A 21,098-nucleotide genomic window follows, 5' to 3' on the forward strand; every position below is an offset into this window, starting at 1 on the left:
TGGCTGGCAGGCAGCAGCAGACATCGCAGGGGGTGGAAAGTCTGACTCATCAGGCCCCAGGAATGTGCAGGAGGAGTGGGGCGGGGTTGGGGGTATGGGGGGTGCAGTGGCCACTACCTCCCCCTGTGGCAACAGCCAGTGCAGTTTTCCGAACGTTCCTAATTGGTGATCTGAGGAAGGTGGCACAACGGGCATTTTTAAACATGTGTGTGTGCACGCGTGTGTGCATGTGCGTGTGCGTGCGTGCGTGCGTGTGTGCGTGCGTGTGTGTGTGTGTGTGTGTGTGTGTGTGTGTGTAGACCAGAAGTCATCCTCAACTGTCACTCCTCCGGCACCGTTTCCCTTGTTTTTGTTTGTTTGTTTTCCAATTTTATTTTTAGTTTTATGTATGTTATCTTACATGCACAAGTGTTTTGCTGCATGTATGTCTGTATCTCACATGTGTGCTTGGTGCCTGAGGAGGTCGGAAGAGGGCATCAGATCCATGAGTCACCATGTGAGTACTGGGAATTGAACTCAGGTCCTCTGCAAGAACAAGTGCTCTCCACCACTGAGCCACCTGTCTCTCACCCCGCACAGAAACCAGGCTCTCAGCAGGGGCTCTTGCTACTGCCCGCCCACGCGCTAGCCCCACCCCACGTTGTCAGGGCTCAGAGTCATCCAGGCCCTTCCTCTCTTACTCAGCTTGAGAACGCTTTGGTAGCAGACATGAGTGCCCTGGAAATGAGTGGAATGCCTCAAACCCCTGAAACTGCCACTGCCCTTGAAAGGGGCGGGAAATTGGGAGGGTGCTCAGCTCCCACGTGGCAACTGGGTCCTTGTTCCGTTTCTAGCACAAAGTAGGTATTCCCCATTCAGTGCCTGACACAGAGTAGATGTTCCACATTCAGAGGTTAGGCTGTTTGTGCTATGGCTGTGTGGCAAGGAACAATTCCTACCACTCTTCGGTGCTGTTTTCTTACCTGAAATGCCCATTGAGGGGCTGGAGCGATGATTCGGCTGTTAAGAGTGCGGACTGCACCGCAGAGAACCGGGTTTCACATCTCAGCACCCACGCTGCGGAACTCATAGTCAACCACCTGTAACTGCAGTTCCAAGGAATCTGTTGCTCTCTTCTGGGCCTCTCAGACATATGCACACGCATAAATGCATGCAAATACCTACAGGGAAAAATTAAAGTAAATCTTTTTTTTTTTTTAATGCCTATTGTGGACTTAGCCAGTAAAGTACTTGCTTTAGACTCATGAGAACCTGAGTTTGATGCCAAGACCACACGATGGTATTGGATTAACTTTTCCGGGGGACAAAAATAAACGAGTAAATAAATGAATATAAACAAAGCTGGGGGGGGGGCGCATGGTTGTCATCCCAGCGTTAGGTGCGCATGCTTGTCTTCCCAGCATTAGGTGTGCATGCTTGTCATTCCCCCAACCTCCGTCCACCTTAGGTGTGCCTGCTTGTCATCCTAGCACTAGGTGAGCCTGCTTGTCATCTCAGCGTTAGGTGCGCATGCTTGTCATCCCAGCATTCGGGAGGTGGAAACAGGTGGGCCCCAGAGCTCCCTAGCCAGCCAGTCGCTCTAAATAGCTCTAAATGATCCTTACTAATTCGTTCTTTCTCTCCTCATTCTGAGACACAAAGGTAGTTGACTTCCAGTATGGAATAAGGGAAGCTTGCTAAGAAAAACAACAACAACAACAACAAAAAAAAACGTTATCAATACCTAAAATTGGATAAAATTTCAAATGTTAAAAATTTGGGTGGCTTAGCTGGGTGATGTTGGTGCACGCCTTTAATCCCAGCACTCAAGAGGCAGAGACAGGCAGATCTCTGTGAATACAAGGCCAGCCTGGTCTACAGAGCGAGTTCCAGAACAGGCTCCAAAACTACACAGAAACCCTGTGTTGAAAAACCAGAAAAACAAAAACAAACAAAAAAAATTTGATGACTTACTAAGCATTCTGACTAAAATGTTTTTAGTTTTAAAATGCATTTCCCCCACAGGTTGTCCTTTTCATCCAAATATGTCTTGAAGATTGTACAATATCAAAGTCTCTGAGATACCCTTTGCCACACACAAGTGTGTCACAGGTTAGCCCTGGGACTGAGTGACATTTTCTGCCTCCCTGGCTGTGGCTAAGTTGTTGAATATTGAAAAAATATTAAGATTTAAAAGGAAATGTTTCTGTATAAGAGTTTTTGCCTGCATGTACATGTGTGCCAAGCGCTCATGGACGTCAGAAGAGGGTCTCAGATTCCCTGAAACTGGAGTCAGCCTGTGGGAGTCGGGGGTCGAAACTGGATCCTCTGCAAGAGCATCCAGGGGTTTTCTTTCGTTCTTTCTTTCTTCCTTCCTTCCTTTCTTTCTTTCTTTCTTCCTTCCTTCCTTCCTTCCTTCCTTCCTTCCTTCCTTCCTTTATTTATTTTTATGTGCATTGGTGTCTTGCCTGCATGTATGTTGGTGTGAGGATTTCAGAACCCCTGGAACTGGAGTTACAGACAGCCTTGAGCTGCCATGTGGGTCCTGGGAATTGAACCTCAGTCTTGTAGAAGAGCAGTCAATGCTCTTAACGGAACCACCTCTCCAGCACCCTGAGTAGCCAGTGTTCTTAATGGCTACACACTCTCTCTCCAGCCCAGAGCTGGCTAATCTGATGTTGAATGACAGGAACTGGGCATAGTGTTATATGTTTCCTCTTCCGTGAAACATTCCAAAAGGGCCAAGCCAGAGAGAGAGCGAGTCTGTGGTTGTCGGTGGGAGTGGAGGACAGCAGAGAGGAGTAGTCTCACAGGTAGAGCTTCCATCTGGGGTGACAGAAAGATCCTAGAACTAGACAGTGTGATACTTGCATAACATTGTGAATGTACTTATTGCCACTAGTTTGTACCCTTCCAGAGGTAAAAATGGTAAACTTTATGCTATAACTATTTTACCATAATTTAAAAAATATATATATAGGGGCTGGAGAGATGGCTCAGAGGTTAAGATCATTGGCTGCTCTTCCAGAGGTTCTGAGTTCAATTCCCAGCAACCACATGTTGACTCACAACCATCTAAATTGAGATCTGGTGCCCTCTTCTGGTGTGCAGGCATCCATGCAGACAGAACACTATACATAATAAATAAATAAATCTTAAAAAGTATATAGTAAGGCTGTTGAGAGGGTTCAGTGGGTAGGGGCACCTGTCGTCAAGCCTGAGGACCTGAGTTCAATCCCTAGGACCTACACGGTGGAAGGAGAGAGTTGACTTCCCAGGTTGTCCACGTGTAATCAGTGGTACACAGGCACAAAAATTAAATTAAATAACGAACTCTAAAATAATAATAAATTATTTTTGCCAAAAGAAGAACATCATAGAATTGCTGGGAGCTGGTGGATTGTTAGGCCTTGACAGAGCCACAGAGAATTCTTCTGAACTCTAGAAAAATAATTCCTTTTATAAAGATTTAAAAATAAATGTATGTGTCCACATTGGGGATGAGCCAGAGGCACTGGATCCCTTAGGGCTGGAGTTAGAGGTGGTTGTGAACCCCCTTAAGTGGGAGCTGGGAATTGAACTTGGGTCCTCTGCAAGAGCAGTCCACGCTCTTAACCACTGAGCCATCACACCAGCCCCTCCTCTGTCTGTCTTGATGTTGTTTTTTCACTTAGAAGGTTTCATGAGGTCAGTGACCCTATTTGCCCTAGTGCCTGTGTTACCATATTGAAAAACTAATTACTTTATAATGATTATGAAATAGTTTAGACCACTAGAAAAGTAATCATGACAGCCTCATTGTTTGTCCTAGTCAGGGTCAGTACTGCTGTGATGAGACTTGTTCATCACCAAAGGAAGTCAGGGCAGGAGCTCAAACAGGGCAGGAACCTGGAGGCAGGAGCTGATGCAGAGGCCATGGAGAGGTGCTTGCTTACTGGCTTGCTCAGTCTGCTTTCTTACAGCACCCAGAACCACTAGTCCAGGGGTGGCTCCACCCATAATGGGCCGGCCCTCTACCATCAGTCACTAGCTAAGAAAATGTCCTACAGGCTTCCCCACAGTCAGATACTATGGAAGCATTTTCTCAACTGAGGCTTCCTCCTCCCTGATGATTCTAGTTTGTGTTAAGCTGACATAAAATTAGCCAGCACTTTGATCACCAGGGATTTTTATATTAACTTTTATTTTTAATAAAATAATACCACTTTAGCTGGGATGTGGAGGCACACACCTTTAATCCCAGCATTTGGAAGACAGGGGCAGGTAGATCTCTGTGAGTTCAAGGCCAGCCTGGTCTACAGCGTGAGTTCCAGACAGGCCCCAGAGCTACAGGGAAACCCTGACTCGAAAAAAAAAAAAAAAAAAAAAAAAAAGGAAAAAGAAAAAAGAAAAAAAACAAGCAACCAAACAAAAAAAAAATACTACTTTAAATATTATTTCTCTTGACTACTAAGGGGTGTGTGTGTGTGTGTGCGCGCACGCGTGTGTTTTAAGATTTGCACCTGAGGCAAGTGGATAGCCAGGCCCTGCTGCACAGTTGGTCTGTGTTTTGGTAAGCTTTGTTTGTTTGTTGTTTGTTTTAACTTTTATTTTTATTTGTGAGTGGGAGCATCCATGGAGGCCAGAAGAGGCCATTGGATCCGCTGGATCTGGAGGAACAAGCAGTTGTGAGCTGCCCAACATGGGAGTTGGAAAAAAAACTTGAGTTCTTTGTAAGAGCAGCAAGCGGTCCCAGCTGCTGAGCCTCTCTCCACCCAGCTATTCTGCCTTTTAGCTGTTATCATGTCTGCCACCGTGAGAGCTACTCTTCATGTGTTCATCTGCGTTCATATGTTATCTATAGCCTTTAGTTTTCTTTCCCTTCTTCCCCCACCCCAGACAGGGTTTCGCTATGTAACCTTGACTGTCCCGGAACTCACTCCGCCTGGCCTTGAACTCAGAGATCTGCCTCCCTCTGCCTCCTGAGTGCTAGGATTAACGGTGTGTGCCACCATCACCCAAATTTTCTTTTCTTTTGGAGACACAGTGTCATGCAGCCAAGGCTGGCTCCAAATTCTCTGTGAAGTCCAGGGTGGCCTAGAACTTCTGGTCTCCTTGTCTCCACTCCTGGAGTGCCGAGATCACAGATGTGCCCACTCAGTTTCTATAATGCTGGGGATCCAACCCAGGGATTCATGGATACTATGCAAGCTCTCTACCACCTGGCCCGCATCCCCCTCCTTCAGCTTCTATCTCAATCGATATGCCAGCAAACTCATTTTGTCCCGATTTTCCATTACATGTAACACGACCATCAATCCTAAATTCATTTCTGCTCCATGGATTCCTTAATTGGATATGAACACTGTTTTGATGTTGCTGTGTTCTGCTAAAATTTATCTCCATATCTGCAAACATAAATATATCTTTGCTGTGCAACTTTTTAACTGAGTTTGCAGAAACATTCACGATACTGTCGTATGGTTCACCCTTAGCAGAATGAGCTTCCATGAGTTCAACTTTACTTCTGATCTTCTAGGCGAAGGGCCTGTTGGCCCTACTGAACATTCCTCCGGGATGGCATGTTTATGTGTGTGTGTGTGTGTGTGTGTGTGTGTGTGTGTGTGCACATGTGCACACCAAAGGTTGACACTGAGTGCGTCCTTAGTCACTCTTCTCCTGATAATATTATGAGACAATGTCTCTCATCAAACATGAAGCTTGCTGATTCCAAGCATACACCACAGCGCCTGTTTTTGATTTGTTTTGTCTTGGGGGCGGTATTTCTGTTTTTTGTTTGTTTCCCGTGAGTGCTAGAGATCACATCTACGTCCTGGTGTGTGGGCACCAAACCAGTCTTCTGCCTTGCCAGTACTGGGATTACAAATATGGGCCACCACTCCTCCTGACTTTTCTGTGGGTATGGAGGATTGAATTCAGGCCCCCACTTTCCCATATGGACCCCCCTACCCCCATCGGCCTGCTTGCTTTTGAGGGGCTTCACCGGAAGCTCGTCTATCAACCCCTCTCACATCTCGTGGCCTGTCACATTGCCAACACCTATAGTTCGCTCTCTGTCGCTGTAATAAACACAATGACCAAAAGCAGCTACAGAAGCAAAAGGTTTATCTTCATTTCCAGTTCCTGGTCCCATCACATCACTGAGGGAAGTCAGGAAGGAACTGGAGTAGATCCATGGAGGGATGTTGCTTACTGGCGTGCTCGCTGCTAGTTTTCTTATAGAACCCAGCCTGTGTGCCTAGGGATGGTGCTGCCCACAGTGGGCTGGGCCCTCTCCCATCAGTCACCAATCAAGACAATTCCTCACAAACATGGCCATAGGCCAATCTGACTGAAGCAATTTTCAATTGATGTTCACCCTTCCCAGGTGGCTCTAGGTCATGTCAAGCTGACAATAAAAACTAACCAGCTTACACACACACACACACACACACAGAGACAGACAGACAGACAGACAGAATGACACATACACACACACACACACAGAGAGAGAGAGAGAGAGAGCACAGTGCACATGTGGAGGAGTCACTTTGTCTCTACCTCAGGGAATATGTAAAAGGAAGAATGACTCACTTGAGACAAGGAATGGCACAAAGGATCCTGGGATCCCCATGGCATCGAGGCCCCTCTGGGGCAGCCCACCAATGCCACCTCCATCTTTCTTTTACCCAAAGAAGGAATTAGCCCACAATTTTATCTGTTGTGGGGGGTCTCTGGAATATTATTCCTAACTAATTCAGCACCCAAGAATCCTTGCCCACCAAAGCCAGCGCAGAGTAATCTGACAGAACCAGGTGGCCCATAGGGAATGCCTGTGCTCTTCAGCCAGTGTTTCCCAGCTCAGGGTGAGGAGAGGCAGCACAGAATGTGGCTCTAGGGACCGTGAGGACAGAAACTTCACCCCACCCTGCAGGCCTGCGCTAGGACCCCTTTCCTCTGTGGCTCCCAGAGCCTTACACTCCACACACAGTTCACAGCTTGAACATGGCTCTGCCACACTAAAACTCAAATAACATTCAAGGACTGGAAAGGCAGTTGCTCTTGCAGAGACCCTGGATTGGGTTCCCCACACCCAATGGCAGCTCACAACCACCTGTAACCTGATGTCCTCTTCTCACCTCTGTAAGCACTGTGTGCACACACGGTGTGCACATATACACACACAAAGGCCGACACTCAACTGTGCACACATGCGGTGCACATACACACACAAAGGTCAACACTCACTATACGCCCACATGGTGTGCACATACACACACGTAAAGGCCAACACTCAACTGTGTACACATGGTGCACATACACACACAAAGGCCGACACTCCACTGTGCACACATGATGCACATACACACCCAAAGGCCGACACTCAACTGTGCATACACACAGTGTACCACATACACACACATAAAGGCTGACACTCAACTGTGCACACATGGTGCACATACACACACAAAGGCCAACATTCAACTGTGCACGCACACAAGATGCACATATATACACAAAGGCTGACACTAAACTGGGCATGCACACAGTGTACATACCCACACAAAGGCCGACACTCAACTGTACGTACACATGGTGCACACACACACACACAAAGGCCAACACTCAACTGTACACACACACGGTGCACACACACACTCAAAGGCCGACACTCACTGTATGCACACACGGTGTACACACACACACAAAGGCTGACACTCAACTGTGCACACACACGGTGTACATACATAAAGGCCGACACTCAACTGTACACACATACGGTACACACACACACATAAAGGCTGACACTCAACTGTGCACATACACACACAAAGGCCAGAACTCACACACATAAAATTAAATAAACTGTTTTAAAATCTCCATTTGATTCCCACCACAGTGCTTCCTACAGAGGAGAGGCGCTAAGGAGGGGGCTTACAGGGGGCGGGGACTGAAAAGCAGGTTCCATAAGCATTTTCATCTTGTCTGAGATGAAAGCAAGAGGATGCCACAGTGGTTGAACTTCTTCCATGCCAGGCATGCCACACCTATTTCATTGTGTCCTCAGAGCTTATAGGTAGTGATATCCACCCCATCTAGGGTCTAAGGAAACTGAGCGGCACACCTAAGAGCACACTGCCAATGCAGGAGTCACCCCCTTATCTGAGGACCACTCATGGTTGCCTGAAACTCCATATAGGACTGAAGCCCACAGAATGCTAAGGCTGGGGTGTAGTCTGATGGTGGAGCACTTGCCTAACACACTGAACGCCCTGGGTTTGATCCCAGGACCAAAAAGGAAAGACAGGTATCACCTACTATTAATACCACATTTTGAGCTGAGGAGAGGGCTCAGCAGGTAAAGGCACTTACCTCATAAGCCAGGCAACCTGAGTCCAGAACCTGGAATCCATGGTGGCAGGAGAGAGCTGACCTCCACATATGAGCCACAACGTGTGCAGGCTTGTACACATGTGCCATTTGTCCTCACACATTAGTAAATACATAATACATCATTTTTCATTCATACATACCTATGGTGATGTATAATTTATAAACCAAGTAGTAGGATTTAACTAATAATCAATAATGATAGTAATTAGGGCTGGAGAGATGGGTCAGTGGCTTAGAAGACTTGCTGCTCTTCCATAGGACCTGGGTTCGGTGCCCAGAACCTATGTGGGGACTCACAACCCTCTGTTAACTCCAACTCGAAATGACCTGACACCCTCTTCTGGCTTCCATAGGTATTGCATGCACACAGTTCACATACATGCAGGCAAAAACACCCATATAAACAAACAAACATTTTCTTAAATGATGATTTATATGGTTTGATTATGGCAGTTTGAATGTGGATGGTCCCCACGGGCTCATATACTTGAGAGTTTGGGCCCCAGTTGATGGAACTGTTTGGGAAGGATTAGGAGGTGTGGCCCTATTGGAGGAGGTGTGTCACTGGGGTGGACTTTGAGGTCCAAAAGCCCACGCCACTCCCAGTTAGTGGTCTCTGCCTCCTGCTTGTAGGTCAAGCATAAAATTCCAGAGCTTTCCCTACTCCCAGGACTCTTGATGGCATGGATGTCTGACAGCTGTTTGGTGCTTTCCCACTGTCTTTGGGGCGCTGCTCCTCTTTTTCCATCTTTTTTTTTTCTGTGTTGTTGAGACAGAACCATTCTTATAGATCCCCGTAGATCTTCATGTTCACAGATGCCTTTGGCTCCTCTCCATTCTGCTATTAAAACAATTCAGTCCCTTCCTTGTATTTTTAAGATCTAGAAGATCAATTTAGTTCCTTCTATCTTCTAGTTATTTCTTGAGCCTTTCCATCTTTTATTTCATTTCAAGAGTATTCATCATTATTCCTTGGAGTACGGTCACAAGAACTGCTTTTTAAATCTTTGATCAATGCCTGTGTTGTATCAGGGTTAGTATCTGTCTATCTAATCCATTAGTAGCCTTTTCACTGTGAATTGAGACTTTTTTAGAGTTCTTCATATCCTAAGTTTAGGTTACACCCTCAATGTTTAAAGTATTTTATTATATGTCCTAGGTTTCTTTCTGTTAATGAGCTAAACACTCTGACCAAGAAACAACTTGGGGAGGAAAGGGTTTATTTTGCTTTACAGCTATAGTCCATCATGAAGAGACATTAAGGTAGCAGGAGCTGAAGCAGAAGCCATGGAGGGTGCTGCTTACTGCCTTGCTCCTCATGGTTTACTCAGCTTGCTTTCTTATAGAATCTAAGACCAGCAGTCCAAGGGTTGCCCCACCCACATTAAGCATTAATCAAGAAAGACAGTCTGATGGAGACAAGTCCTCGATGGAGGTTCCTTCTACCTGAATGGGTCTAGTTAACATTGACTAAAACTAACCAGCACTTTAGGAAACTGTGGACCTTGCTTAAACCCAAAGCAGAGAGTGTCTTAGCAGACAGTTGACCTGGGCAAGATCTAGGCTACAAATTCCAACCAATTTTCTGCAAACCCTGGCTCAGTTTTTAAAGCCTTTGGCTCCGCTATTTAAATAGGTTCCAAATGTGCAACCTAAGTAGCCAGGCATGCCTCCAGGATAGCCATCGCCCCACAATTTAGATCTCGGACCATAAACCAAAGCACCCAAGCAGCACACCTTCCCTCTCCCACCTGTACTGCATCCCTTTGGAGGCTTGTCTCACCTGACCCTGACCAGGGTAGCTCTTGGGAGTGGTAGGGGAGGGAATTGGCAGTGCCAAGGTGGGTAGAGGAAGGTGCCCTGCTCCTTGGCATCATCTGCCATCTGGATGTGGGCTGTTGGTAGCCTGGGCTAGTCACGGCCTCCCTCAGTCCAACTTCAAGCCTCTACTCCTACATATTTTTGGAAGGGTTGGTTTTTCAAGACTGTTGGGAGCTGTGAACCCCCAGATCCTGAATTTCTTGTAAACAACTTGTCTTCCCCTGATCTGAATGTCTACAGCTGCTCTGAGCACGAGACCCTCAGGAGTTCCTGATGGCATGGGAGTGGTTTCTGGTGTGTTTGGCTGGGGCGTGGCTATCCCTAAATAAGCTGCCCCTGGACACAATAAAGGGGGCATTCTTGGGGCATTCTGGCTTCAAGGATGACCCATGTCTCTGTCACTCTGTCTGTGAGTCTTTGTGTGTTTCAATCTTCAACCCCTTGGCCGGTTCACAAGCAGTATGGTGGCGCATAGAGCACAGACGGGTATGCTGTGCCGCACAAGGTTTCTCCGTATAACAGTTCTAGGTGTTCTGGAACTAGCTTTGTAGACCAGGCTGGCCTCACACTCACAGAGATGCACCTGCTTCTGCCTCCTGAGTGCTGAGATTAAAGACGTGTGCCACCACTGCCCAGCTCCTTCCTCCTTTCTTACCTGTGTCACGCTCGGGCACGGAAGAAACGCTATGTCAAGTTCAGCCACTCCAGGTTGTGAGAAATTCTGGCACGCATATATGTTCTGCTGTTCTCAGTTTAGAGAGGTCATCTGACAGGGACATTTCTGTGTCCTCTCAGGAAGACTTCCTCTTCTCAACCTCGGGCTTCCACTTTGAAATCTGCCATAATCCAGAGAGGCCCAGTCTCTGCCCAACCTGGCTAGAACCGGAGCCCCAGGCCTCTCTATAGGTGCAGAGCCTTCCCTGGTCCTCCTTGCTCTCTCTTAAGAGAATTCCTTTAGCTGTAAGTGGTGGTGAGAACTAAACCCTGGAGTGAAATCCAGATGCCTGGATGTCTGGGCTGGCCTCCTTGCAAAGGAATGACCATCTCCAGCATGCCCAGAGCAGGATGCTGATGCAGCTGGTCTTTTTAAAGAACCCCGCCCCAGGCACACAGTCCAGTGTCTACTACGCAGAAAGTGTTCCATAGATGCTGAGGGAACAGGGTTGGGACCATGCAGCCAGGTCTGCAGCCCCTTCCTGCTCTCCTGTATGACTGGGTGCTGAATATGGACTGATGACGGGTCCCTGCTTGGTTCTTAGCCAGGGAAAGGTGAGGAGTGGGCCTGGGTAGAGGTGAAAGGCTACCCATCCCCCAACACTGACACATATCACATCTGCCCATCAAATCCCCACATTTATCTTCTTGGGGAAGGAAGATCCTCCCTTCCCCCCTTTCATTGGAAGGGAGGCTGAACACCCCTGCAGGGGACTGCAGAATCTGGATTGAGACTGCACCGAGACCCCAAATCCTCACACCACACTCCTCTTCTCTCTCTTTAGTTGAGGGGAAGACGAATGGGAAAACGGAGATCTGAGCACACATGGGTCTTTCTCAAACTAGTTGGACAGCTGGTCCTAGTCCAAGACTGTAGCCTGCGTTGTTTGACCTCAGTGATCTCTTCCCAGGGGCTTCAAGACGAGTGAAAGCCAATACCTATATTGCTTACTGTTCAAGAGTGGCAACCATTGGTGAGGAGCAGGGTGGGCCCTTTTCAGGGCATTAAAGGGGGCTCATTCTGACACCCCACAGTAGTAGCAAAGAAATAAAAGTCCCCCTCAGGGAGTCACTGTTTGTCACAGTGAGGAGCCATGTTCAAGAGAGACTCTGGCATCCACATCTCACACTGCCTTGTCCCTTGACCAGCGTCCATTCCCACCCTGGTACCATTTGTCAAACTGCATCTTTGTGGGTACTTGGCTTCAGAGAATGTGCCCCTCCTCCTGCTGGGTAAGCAGCTGAACAAGTGTACCTACCATTTGGCCTTATTGCCTGGACACAGGAGCTGGACACGTGAACGCTCCAACCACCTTCCCTGTAACTGCAGAGGCTGGTCGGAGCTGATGTCCTCCAGGCCAGGCTAGTGAGAGCAGGCAAGACTATGTAGGCTGCGAAAACTCCCGGCTCAGGGCTGGGGAGACAGGACAGCTGGTAATACATGACTGCACAAGCCTGAAGACCTGATCCTCGGGACCCACACAGAGCCCAGATGTGACAAGGCACATCTTAACCCCAGGGCTGGTAAGGCCAGAGGAGGATCTCTGGGACTTGGGCCTGCCAACCTAGCACAACTGGTGAGCTCCGGGCTCAGGAAGAGACTCTGCCTCAAAAAACAAGGTGAAGGGACTAGCAAGGTGACTTACTTGCTCTTGCAGGGGGACCTGGTTCAGTTCCCAGCACCCATGTGACAGCTAACAACCGTCCATAACTCCAGTTCCAGCACCCATGTGACAGCTAACAACCATCCATAACTCCAGTTCCAGAAGGGCTAATGCCTTCTGGCCACTGTGGGTGCCACAGACATACATGCAGGCAAAACACCCAAATACCTAAAATAAAAATAAATTACTTTTTTGTTTTTAAAGTCAGGGCTGGAGAGATGGCTCAGATGTTAAGAGTACTGCCTGCTCTTCCAGAGGTCCTGAGTTCAATTCCCAGCAGCCACATGGTGGCTCACAGCCATCTATGAGATTTGGTACCCTCTTCTGCTGTGCAGGCAGACGTGCAGATAGAACACTGTATACATAATAAATAAGTCTTTGCCAGGTGGTGGTGGCACACGCCTTTAATCCAGCAGTTGGGAGGCAGAGGCAGGTGGATCTCTATAAGTCTGAGGTCAACCTGGTCTACAGAGGGAGTCCCAGGACAGCCAAGGCTACATGGAGAAACCCTGTCTCAAAAAATCAAAAATAAAATAAAAATAAAAAAGTAAAAAATAAACAAGAGAATGTTCTGGCAAGCATTTGATCCCTGGTATTCATATGGTAGAAGGAGAGAACCAACTCAAACAAGTTGCTTTCTACTCTCTACCCATTTGAACCCAGAGAGAACAGGCAGGGGAGGAGGACGAGGGAGGGGGAGGAAGGAGGAGGAGACAATGCCTGACTTAGATCTCAGGCTCTGAGGAGCATAACTGACCAACTATGAACCCTCGCTGTGCCATGTGCCTGTGATGGCCGTGCATCCCTTAGCTTGCTGCGGTCTGTCAGTGACAACCCTGTTATGTGGTCTGATGACCCTCCAAGCCTCCCTGGGCTCCTCCTCAGCCCCTCAAGGATGTGTTCCCAGAGACATCTGTCCACATTCCTCTGAGAACTAGGAATCAGTGAAGGTCCTTACACTGGAGGCTTTCCTGGCCTGAGATGCACCTGAGGCTTCTGAGTTTGTGGGACACCTAAGGCCACAGCATCTCCGAATAGAAGCACTGAGCAGTAGGTGCCCACTTCATCACAACTAGGATCCACTACTTGCTAGGGACTGGATGTAGGTCCCATTTCCTTCCACCCCTAGAGCTCGTTCCCTCCCGTTCCAGAAACCATGGGTCAACCATTCTTCCCCAAGCAAAGCTGGGCTGGGGCTGGGCTGAGACAGCTGGAAGTCAAATAGAGAGATATAGTCATATGCTCATCAAATTCTGTATTTTATTGTCTGAGAATCTATCTCCCACCTTCTGTGTGAGAAGCGTGGGGACAGCAGAGAAGTCCATAAATGACACTGGCTTCAGAGACCACTGGAGGGTAGAATTTGCATTTGAGCATTTGCTTCCAGGGCTGTGTGATACTGAACAAGTTACCAAGTCTCTCTGAGCCCATGTTTCCCCTGTGTAAAAAAATGTATCAGCTGACACTAGCAGAAGTCTCCCAGGGGTCCTGCACTGGCTACAGCTAGTCTGTCCTTGAAACAGTTACTCGGGTCCACCCCCTCATTCTGGGCAGCCAGATTCCAGCTTCCCATGGGTTGCCCAGTAGATGGAGTTTGTGGGACCCCAGTTAACTGCCTGCTGAAGGGAGACTCCAATGCCGGTCTAACCTAAGCTCCTGTGGGCAGGGCCCCTTCTGTGCCAGCAGTAGAGGTACGGGAGACAGGCTGTAGAGGGCAGCCTGGGGACTGTGTTCTTGGAGGGCCTAGATATGGAGCTGCGTCTCATACAAGGGGCATATGAGGGCATCTTCAGCCCAGGTTCCCATGTAAACCCTCAACTTCTCACATTAGGGTCGGGCAGGGGGGTTATTGGAAAAATAATCAGCTCCGACCAAAGCGGGGAAACCACAGGAAGCTGTCCAGGGGAGGTGTGTCAGATTCTGAAGTCAGGGGCCGGAGACACTAGAAGACAACACGAATAGGAGCAGAGGCTGGAGAAAGGTGGGCAACTGACGTAGCTAAGAGAGGAGAGAGAAGGACTTACGTGTGAGTAGGCAGGGTCAGAGGTCGGGACTTCTGCAGAGAAGCACCAGCAGAGCAGAGCAGTCCGATAGGCCCCAAGTAGCAAGGGAGGCAGCTCTAGGGATTGGGTAAAAGGGGGATGGGTACAAGAAGCATTTTGGAAACCTGGATGTCCCAGATCGGACCCCATAGGCTTTACCAGGTTTGCTTTTGTTTTAAACAGCTCTTACCTCTCCGTTCATGTTTACGGCAAGAACTGAGAGTTGTGGAAACTGTGTTCTCTTTGTGTCTTGTGCCTGTCACATACGGTACCCACCAGGCCATCGTCACCGGCAATGCACAGGCACACCCACATGCTCAGGTGAAGCAAGGAGCAGCACCTTGGATGCATGCCTAATGTTGACCACCAGAGGGCGCCGCCATCATCCCGCAATGAGCTCTTAGAGAACCCGCCAAGCAACTGAGAAAACCCAATCTACCTGCCTCATTTCACTTCACGTGTGTGGGAATTGAGACTCAGAAGAAGGGGCTTGAGCAAAGTGAGAAAAGAGAGAGCAGCCGCGTCGACAGATGGATGCAAGCAGTGCAGTTTGAAAATAGATCCATTAAGCCCAGGAATGAGGCACCTGACCCCATGCAGACCCATACTTCAAGTGTTGATACTATCTATTCTTGTTTGCTGTTGCCATGACACAACACTAACCAAAAGCAACATGGGAGAAAAGGGTTTATTTGACTTACAGGTTACAGATCATCACTGAAGGAAGCCAGGGCAGGAAGTCAAGGCAGGAATGTGGTGGCAAGAACTGAAGCAGAGAGCTTGGAGGAACTCTGCTTACTAGCCTTATACAGCCCAGACCCACCTACCTAGAGATGGTACCATCCATAGCGGAGGCTGACCCTTTTACATCAGTTATCAATCAAGAAAGTTCCCTGAAGACATACCCCCAAGCCAATCTGAAGGAGGCCACTCTTGAATTGAGACCCCTCCTTCTCAAGATAATGACCAATGTTAGCCATCACACCCCTGCCTGCCTAGGCAAGGGCCTTCTTACCACCTGCCATGTCCCTGTATTCCCACTAGGGGGATACTCTTAGTTCACACCACGTACCAGCAGCCAGACAGTTTATAACCAATCCTTGGTCAGCCCTGGGCTCCAGGTGTTCTGACCACAGCACCCCAGGAATCCACTGAAAACTTGGGCGTGGTTCCCCTCTTTCCTCCTTTCTAGAACCCATCTCCCTGTGTTCCTTGGGAGGCCCAGCCATCCATCCATTCAGCTTTGGAACTTAATCTCTCACCCACTCACCATCATTCTTGAGACCCACCCACCAACCTCTACTTTCTGTAACTTTGGCAAGTTCCTGTGCCAGCATCCTCCAAAGCAGCCACCCGAGTCTCTTAATGCTTCCATCCTCGCTGGTTTTGCACACCCTCAGAGTCAGAGCCAGGGCTAGAACCAGGAGACCTGGAGTCTAAGCCCTGTTCAGCCACCAGCCCCCATGGGGGTGTGGCGGGGGTCTCTCTGCTCCCTGCTCTGCCGCATGAGGCTAATGGCCTGGACACGCACACATCTTGAGTCTGCAGTGCATTTCCTAATGGCCCTTCAGGAACAGCCCTTCCTACAATCTTTGCAGGATGCTTCCAGCACCTAAAATGAAAACATGCAGCTGCTGTGTGCTGCCCGGTAGGCTGAGTTCAAACAAACCAGAATGGGCTTGTTCCCAGAGGGACAATTCACATTTTTTGGAGCTTACAAAGCCATTCAGATGGGTCTGGGGAGATGGTTGACCTCCACGTGCCTAATATGGCACATGCATAGATACATATACATAAACTAAATAAATAAAATGTCATTAAGTTTCTTAAAGAAAAATTTTAGGGTCAGGCATGGTGGCCCATGCTTTTGATTCTAGCACTCAGAAGACTGAGACCTCTGTGAGTTTGAAGCCAGCCTGGTCTGTTTAGCAAGTTCCAAGCTAACTGAGGCTACACACTGAGAACCCCAAAGGTAGGAAAAAGATTTTTTTTTTAATTTAAAAGAAAGCTATTCTGATTCCATATACTGGGCCTACATTACATTTATTTTATTTTAAGACAGAATGTTACTTTGCATCCCTGGCTAGACTCGAACTCATTTGAGGAGTGTGCCACCGTGAATGGCTCAGGGGATCTCAACTAGCAGCCGGTACAGAGAAGTGTCTGAGGTCCACCTAACTCAGACTTGTCCAGTGGCCTCCTCTCTCTGCAGAAGCAGAGAGTCATGATATTTAACTGAGGACAGTATTCTGGAAAACACCTTAAACTCAACCCCTGCCTCCCTAGTCCCTCTGCAAGTCCATGGAGGAGACGCTACAGTGGGTGCCAGCCTGATGTCCAACTTGGGAAATTTTGGATGTGAACAGAGCTAAGACTGGTCTATTCAAAGACTCAGGAGGGGGCTGGAGAGATGGCTCAGTGGTTAAGAGCACTGACTGCTCTTCCAGAGGTCCTGAGTTCAATTCCCAGCAACCACATGGTTACTTACCACCACCTATAATGAGATCTGGCACCCTCTTCTGGCCTGCAGGCATACATGCAGACAAAAGACTGTATACATAATAAATAAATATTAAAAAAAAAAAGACTCAGGAAGTCATCTTGCTGGTCAGCCAGGTGTTGGCTGGGCAGGGACACAAACATGAAGGAGTATCTCCACTTCTTCTGAACCAGTGGTCCCCAACCCTCCTCATGCTACGACCCTTCCATACAGTTCCTCCAGTTGTGGTGACCCCCCCCCGGCCATAAAGTTATTTTCATTTGCTACTTCATAACTGTACTTTTGCTACTGTTATGAACTGTAACGTAAACATCTATGTTTTCTGATGGTCTTAGGCAACCCCAGAGAGAGGTTTAGTTGACCCTCTCCCTAGGGGTCATGGCCCACAGGTTGAGAACTGCTGTTCTGGGCCCTCTTTTTTATCCTTTCCCTTTCAGTTACACACATAGACATTTGGAAGGGCACAAGGGTACCAGAGGAGCCCTGGGTAGGAGTCTAGAGCCTCAGACCTGGTCACCATAATGTGTCAAGTGCATTCACCAGGCCTTGGTGACTCCAAAGAATTGCTGTCACAGTCACCACGTCTGAGCCCCACCCTACATTCCCTCTTTCAAAGAATATATCCAAACCACACATCACACTTGCCCTTACAAGGAACTTAAGAAGGACGTGTTCCTTCCTATGGCTCCTTTTTATAGGGGAGGAGAGAGGCATGGAGAAGTTGACTGGGAGAGTCATCTCACGAATAAAAAGACTTTCATTTCATAAATATTAGCATTATGTAAGTCAAAGCACTGAGGCCTTCAAGGGATGGCTCAGGGGGAAAGAGTGTTTGCTGTACACGCATGAAGACCTGAGTTCAAATCCCCAAAACATAAAAATCTAGGCTTGGCCTCATGGGCACCTGTGACCCCGGTGCTGTAGAGGACAGATGTGGGAAGATCCTCCAGGCTTGTTGGTTGCCAGTCTAACTCCAGGCTCAACAGGAGACGATGTCTCAAGAGAACAAAACAGAGTGTGACAGAGGACGGTGGATGGTCCCCTCTGCACTCAACAAATAGACATGGATGTGCACACCAGCACAGGTGCACGCACACGCACACACACACACACACACGCACACACACACACACACACACACACACACACACACACACTGTGCAGAGCTAGTCAGGATCATGCAGAGCTGAAATTGCAGCTCTTAGGAGGCTAAGGTGGGAACATGGAAAATTTAGGTCACATGAGATGCATAGTAAGACTCTGCTTCAAAGCAGAGAGAAAGAAGGCAGCATGCACAAAAATGGCCCTAAGTGCATTAACAGACAGTTCACAGAAAAAGACACGCAAATGGCCCTCAGCCCTTTGGAAGGCTTCCTAACATGGCACAAATAAAAGAAACGCAGATTCAAACTGCCCCGGGATACCAGTTCTCACCTATCAGATTGGCAAAAGTTCAAAAGTTTGGCAACCCTCCTTGCTGGGAAGGCTGCTGAGAAGCAGTCACTCTCACAGGGGGCTGATGGGAATGCTTTACAGATATTAAATTAATATAAATCAATCTAAGGATAAAGCAGACTTTTTAAATTAAAGTTATGAGGAGGATTGGGTAAAGGAGACCCAGGAAGTGGGCCTTTCTGAAGACCTTTTATTTTGTCTGGTGAATGTTTAGTTTGTTTCCCATCGTCATGACAAAATGCCTTATGAAACCAGCTTAAAAAGAAGAAGGGGTTTATCTGGGCTCACAGGTTCGCAGGCATTATCTGGGTTCACATGTTCGTAGGCACCAGTCACAAGTTGCTTGGTCTAGCTGCTCCAAGTCTGTGGAGAAAGCTGCCCACTTAACAGCAACTGAGAAACAAAGGCAAAGGAGGGACCAGGGTCCCAAATATCCCTTCAATGAGGACCTCCTCCCACTTGACCCCATGGCTTAAAGTTCTACTATTTCTCAATAGCACCATCAGTGTGTTGGGAGCCACCTGGAGGCACAGGTTGGTCCTGCAGTTTGGAGGTATACCTGGCTTAGCCATGTGGGGCTGAGCACCCTTGCCTGCACCCTTGCCTGCACATGCTCAGAACAGCAGAATGGCATTAACCAATCAGGACAGCGTTCAAGCCTCTTCACCATTTAAAAGCAGCTGCCTCGGGGCCCAACTTCCTCTCTCTAAGCTTTCTCTTGTCCCTGCTCTATCTTCCCTTCCCCCAATTTTCCTCAACGGAATGCTCCGAATAAAGATGTGACCAGGGAAGGAATTCTCGTTTTTGGTGGCATTCATTCCTGCTGGTCAGGATGCGCCCCGCATCAGTGGAGGCCATTTTCAACAGAAAGGCCTGTGAGAGATGGTTAAGAGTCAATTCATAGGGAACCGGGCAGTGGTGGCGCACGCCTTTAATCTCAGCACTCGGGAGGCAGAGGCAGGTGGATCTCTGTGAGTTTGAGACCAGCCTGGGCTACAAGAGCTAGTTCCAGGACAGGCTCCAAAACTACAGTGAAACCCTGTCTCGAAAAACCAAAAGAAAAAAAAATCAATCTATAATAATTGACTTTGGAGTCACAAATAAAAATTAAATCACTAAATAAACTGGGCGGTGGTAGTACACATCTTTAATCCCAACACTTGGGAGGCAGAGGCAGGTGGATCTCTGTGAGTTCGAGGCCAACCTGGTCTACAAACCAAGTTCCGGGACAGTCAGAGCTACACAGAGAAATCCTGTCTTGAAAAGCCAAAATCACAAGATCCTTCTATTTTAGAAATGGTGTTGAATGTGAGTGAAGTAACAATGACTTCTGGAATTTTCTTCAAAAGTAGTTCAGCTCCTGAGGACCATGAGATGGCTTCATGGGTAAAAGTGTTTGCCATGCAAACAAAGCTGATGACTCACGTGTGATCCCTGGATCCCACGGTGACAGGAGTGACTCCATGAGGGTATCTTCTTACCTTCATACATGCACACCATGGCACACATGAGTCCCCTAACACACACACACACACACACACACACACAATAAATTTCAAAAGAATACTAATAATTTAAATTACTGCGAGGAGAGAGTATACAAGCCATGCATAGGTACCTGATGGGTCTCAGCCACCATGGGTTTCAGAGACTCATTAAAAACATTTTTTTTTCTATTTTCACAGATGTTAGAAATTTTCCTGCAGAGCAGTGGCGGTGCACACCTTCAATCCCAGCACTCGGAAAGCAGAGATAGGCAGATCTCTGAGTTCAAGGCTAGCCTGATCTACAGAGAAAGTTTCAAGACAGTCAGGGTTTTTTTGGGGGAAGAAAAAAAGAAAAGAAGAGGAGGAGGAAGAAGAAAGAGAAAGAAAGAAGGAAGAAAGAAAGAAGGGAGGGAGGGGGGAAGGAAGAAAGGAAGGAAGGAAGGAAGGAAAGAAGGAAGGAAGGAAGGAAGGAAGGAAGGAAGGAAGGAAGGAAGGAAGGAAGAAAGGAAGGAAAGAAATTTTTCTAACAGAGCTGGGAACGCACCTCAGTGTTATAGTGTTATAGTGTTGCAGTGTTACATTGCTGTGGTGTTACAATGTTGCAGTGTTACATTGTTGCGGTAGTGTTACCGTGTTGCTATGTTACATTGTTGCGGTGTGTGGTGTTCATCTAACAAGTATGAGACCCTAAATTTTAATCCCCAGGACAGTTTCCGCTTTTCTTCTTCCTTCTCCTTCTCCTTCTCCTCCTCCTCTTCTTTCTTTTTTTATGCTCAAGTTAAAATTTAAACATTAAGAGTTATACTTTGGAAACTGGAGAGATGGTTCAGTGGTCAAAAACCCTGGCTGCTCTTTCAAAGGTCCTGAGTTCAATTCCCAGCAACTACATGGTGGCTCACAGCCATCTATAGTGGGTTCTGATGCCCTCTTCTGGCACATACAGATAGAGCACTCGTATACATAAAATAAATAAACAAATCTTTTTTTTAAAAAAAAAAAAGAGTTATACTTTGGAATAACTGTTCTGAACTGAGTTTGTCACACAGCTGTGAAGTTAAACACA

This window comes from Myodes glareolus, chromosome 4 (genome assembly GCF_982192425.1).
Source record: "Myodes glareolus chromosome 4, mMyoGla1.1, whole genome shotgun sequence".
NCBI classification, from domain to species: Eukaryota; Metazoa; Chordata; class Mammalia; order Rodentia; family Cricetidae; genus Myodes; species Myodes glareolus.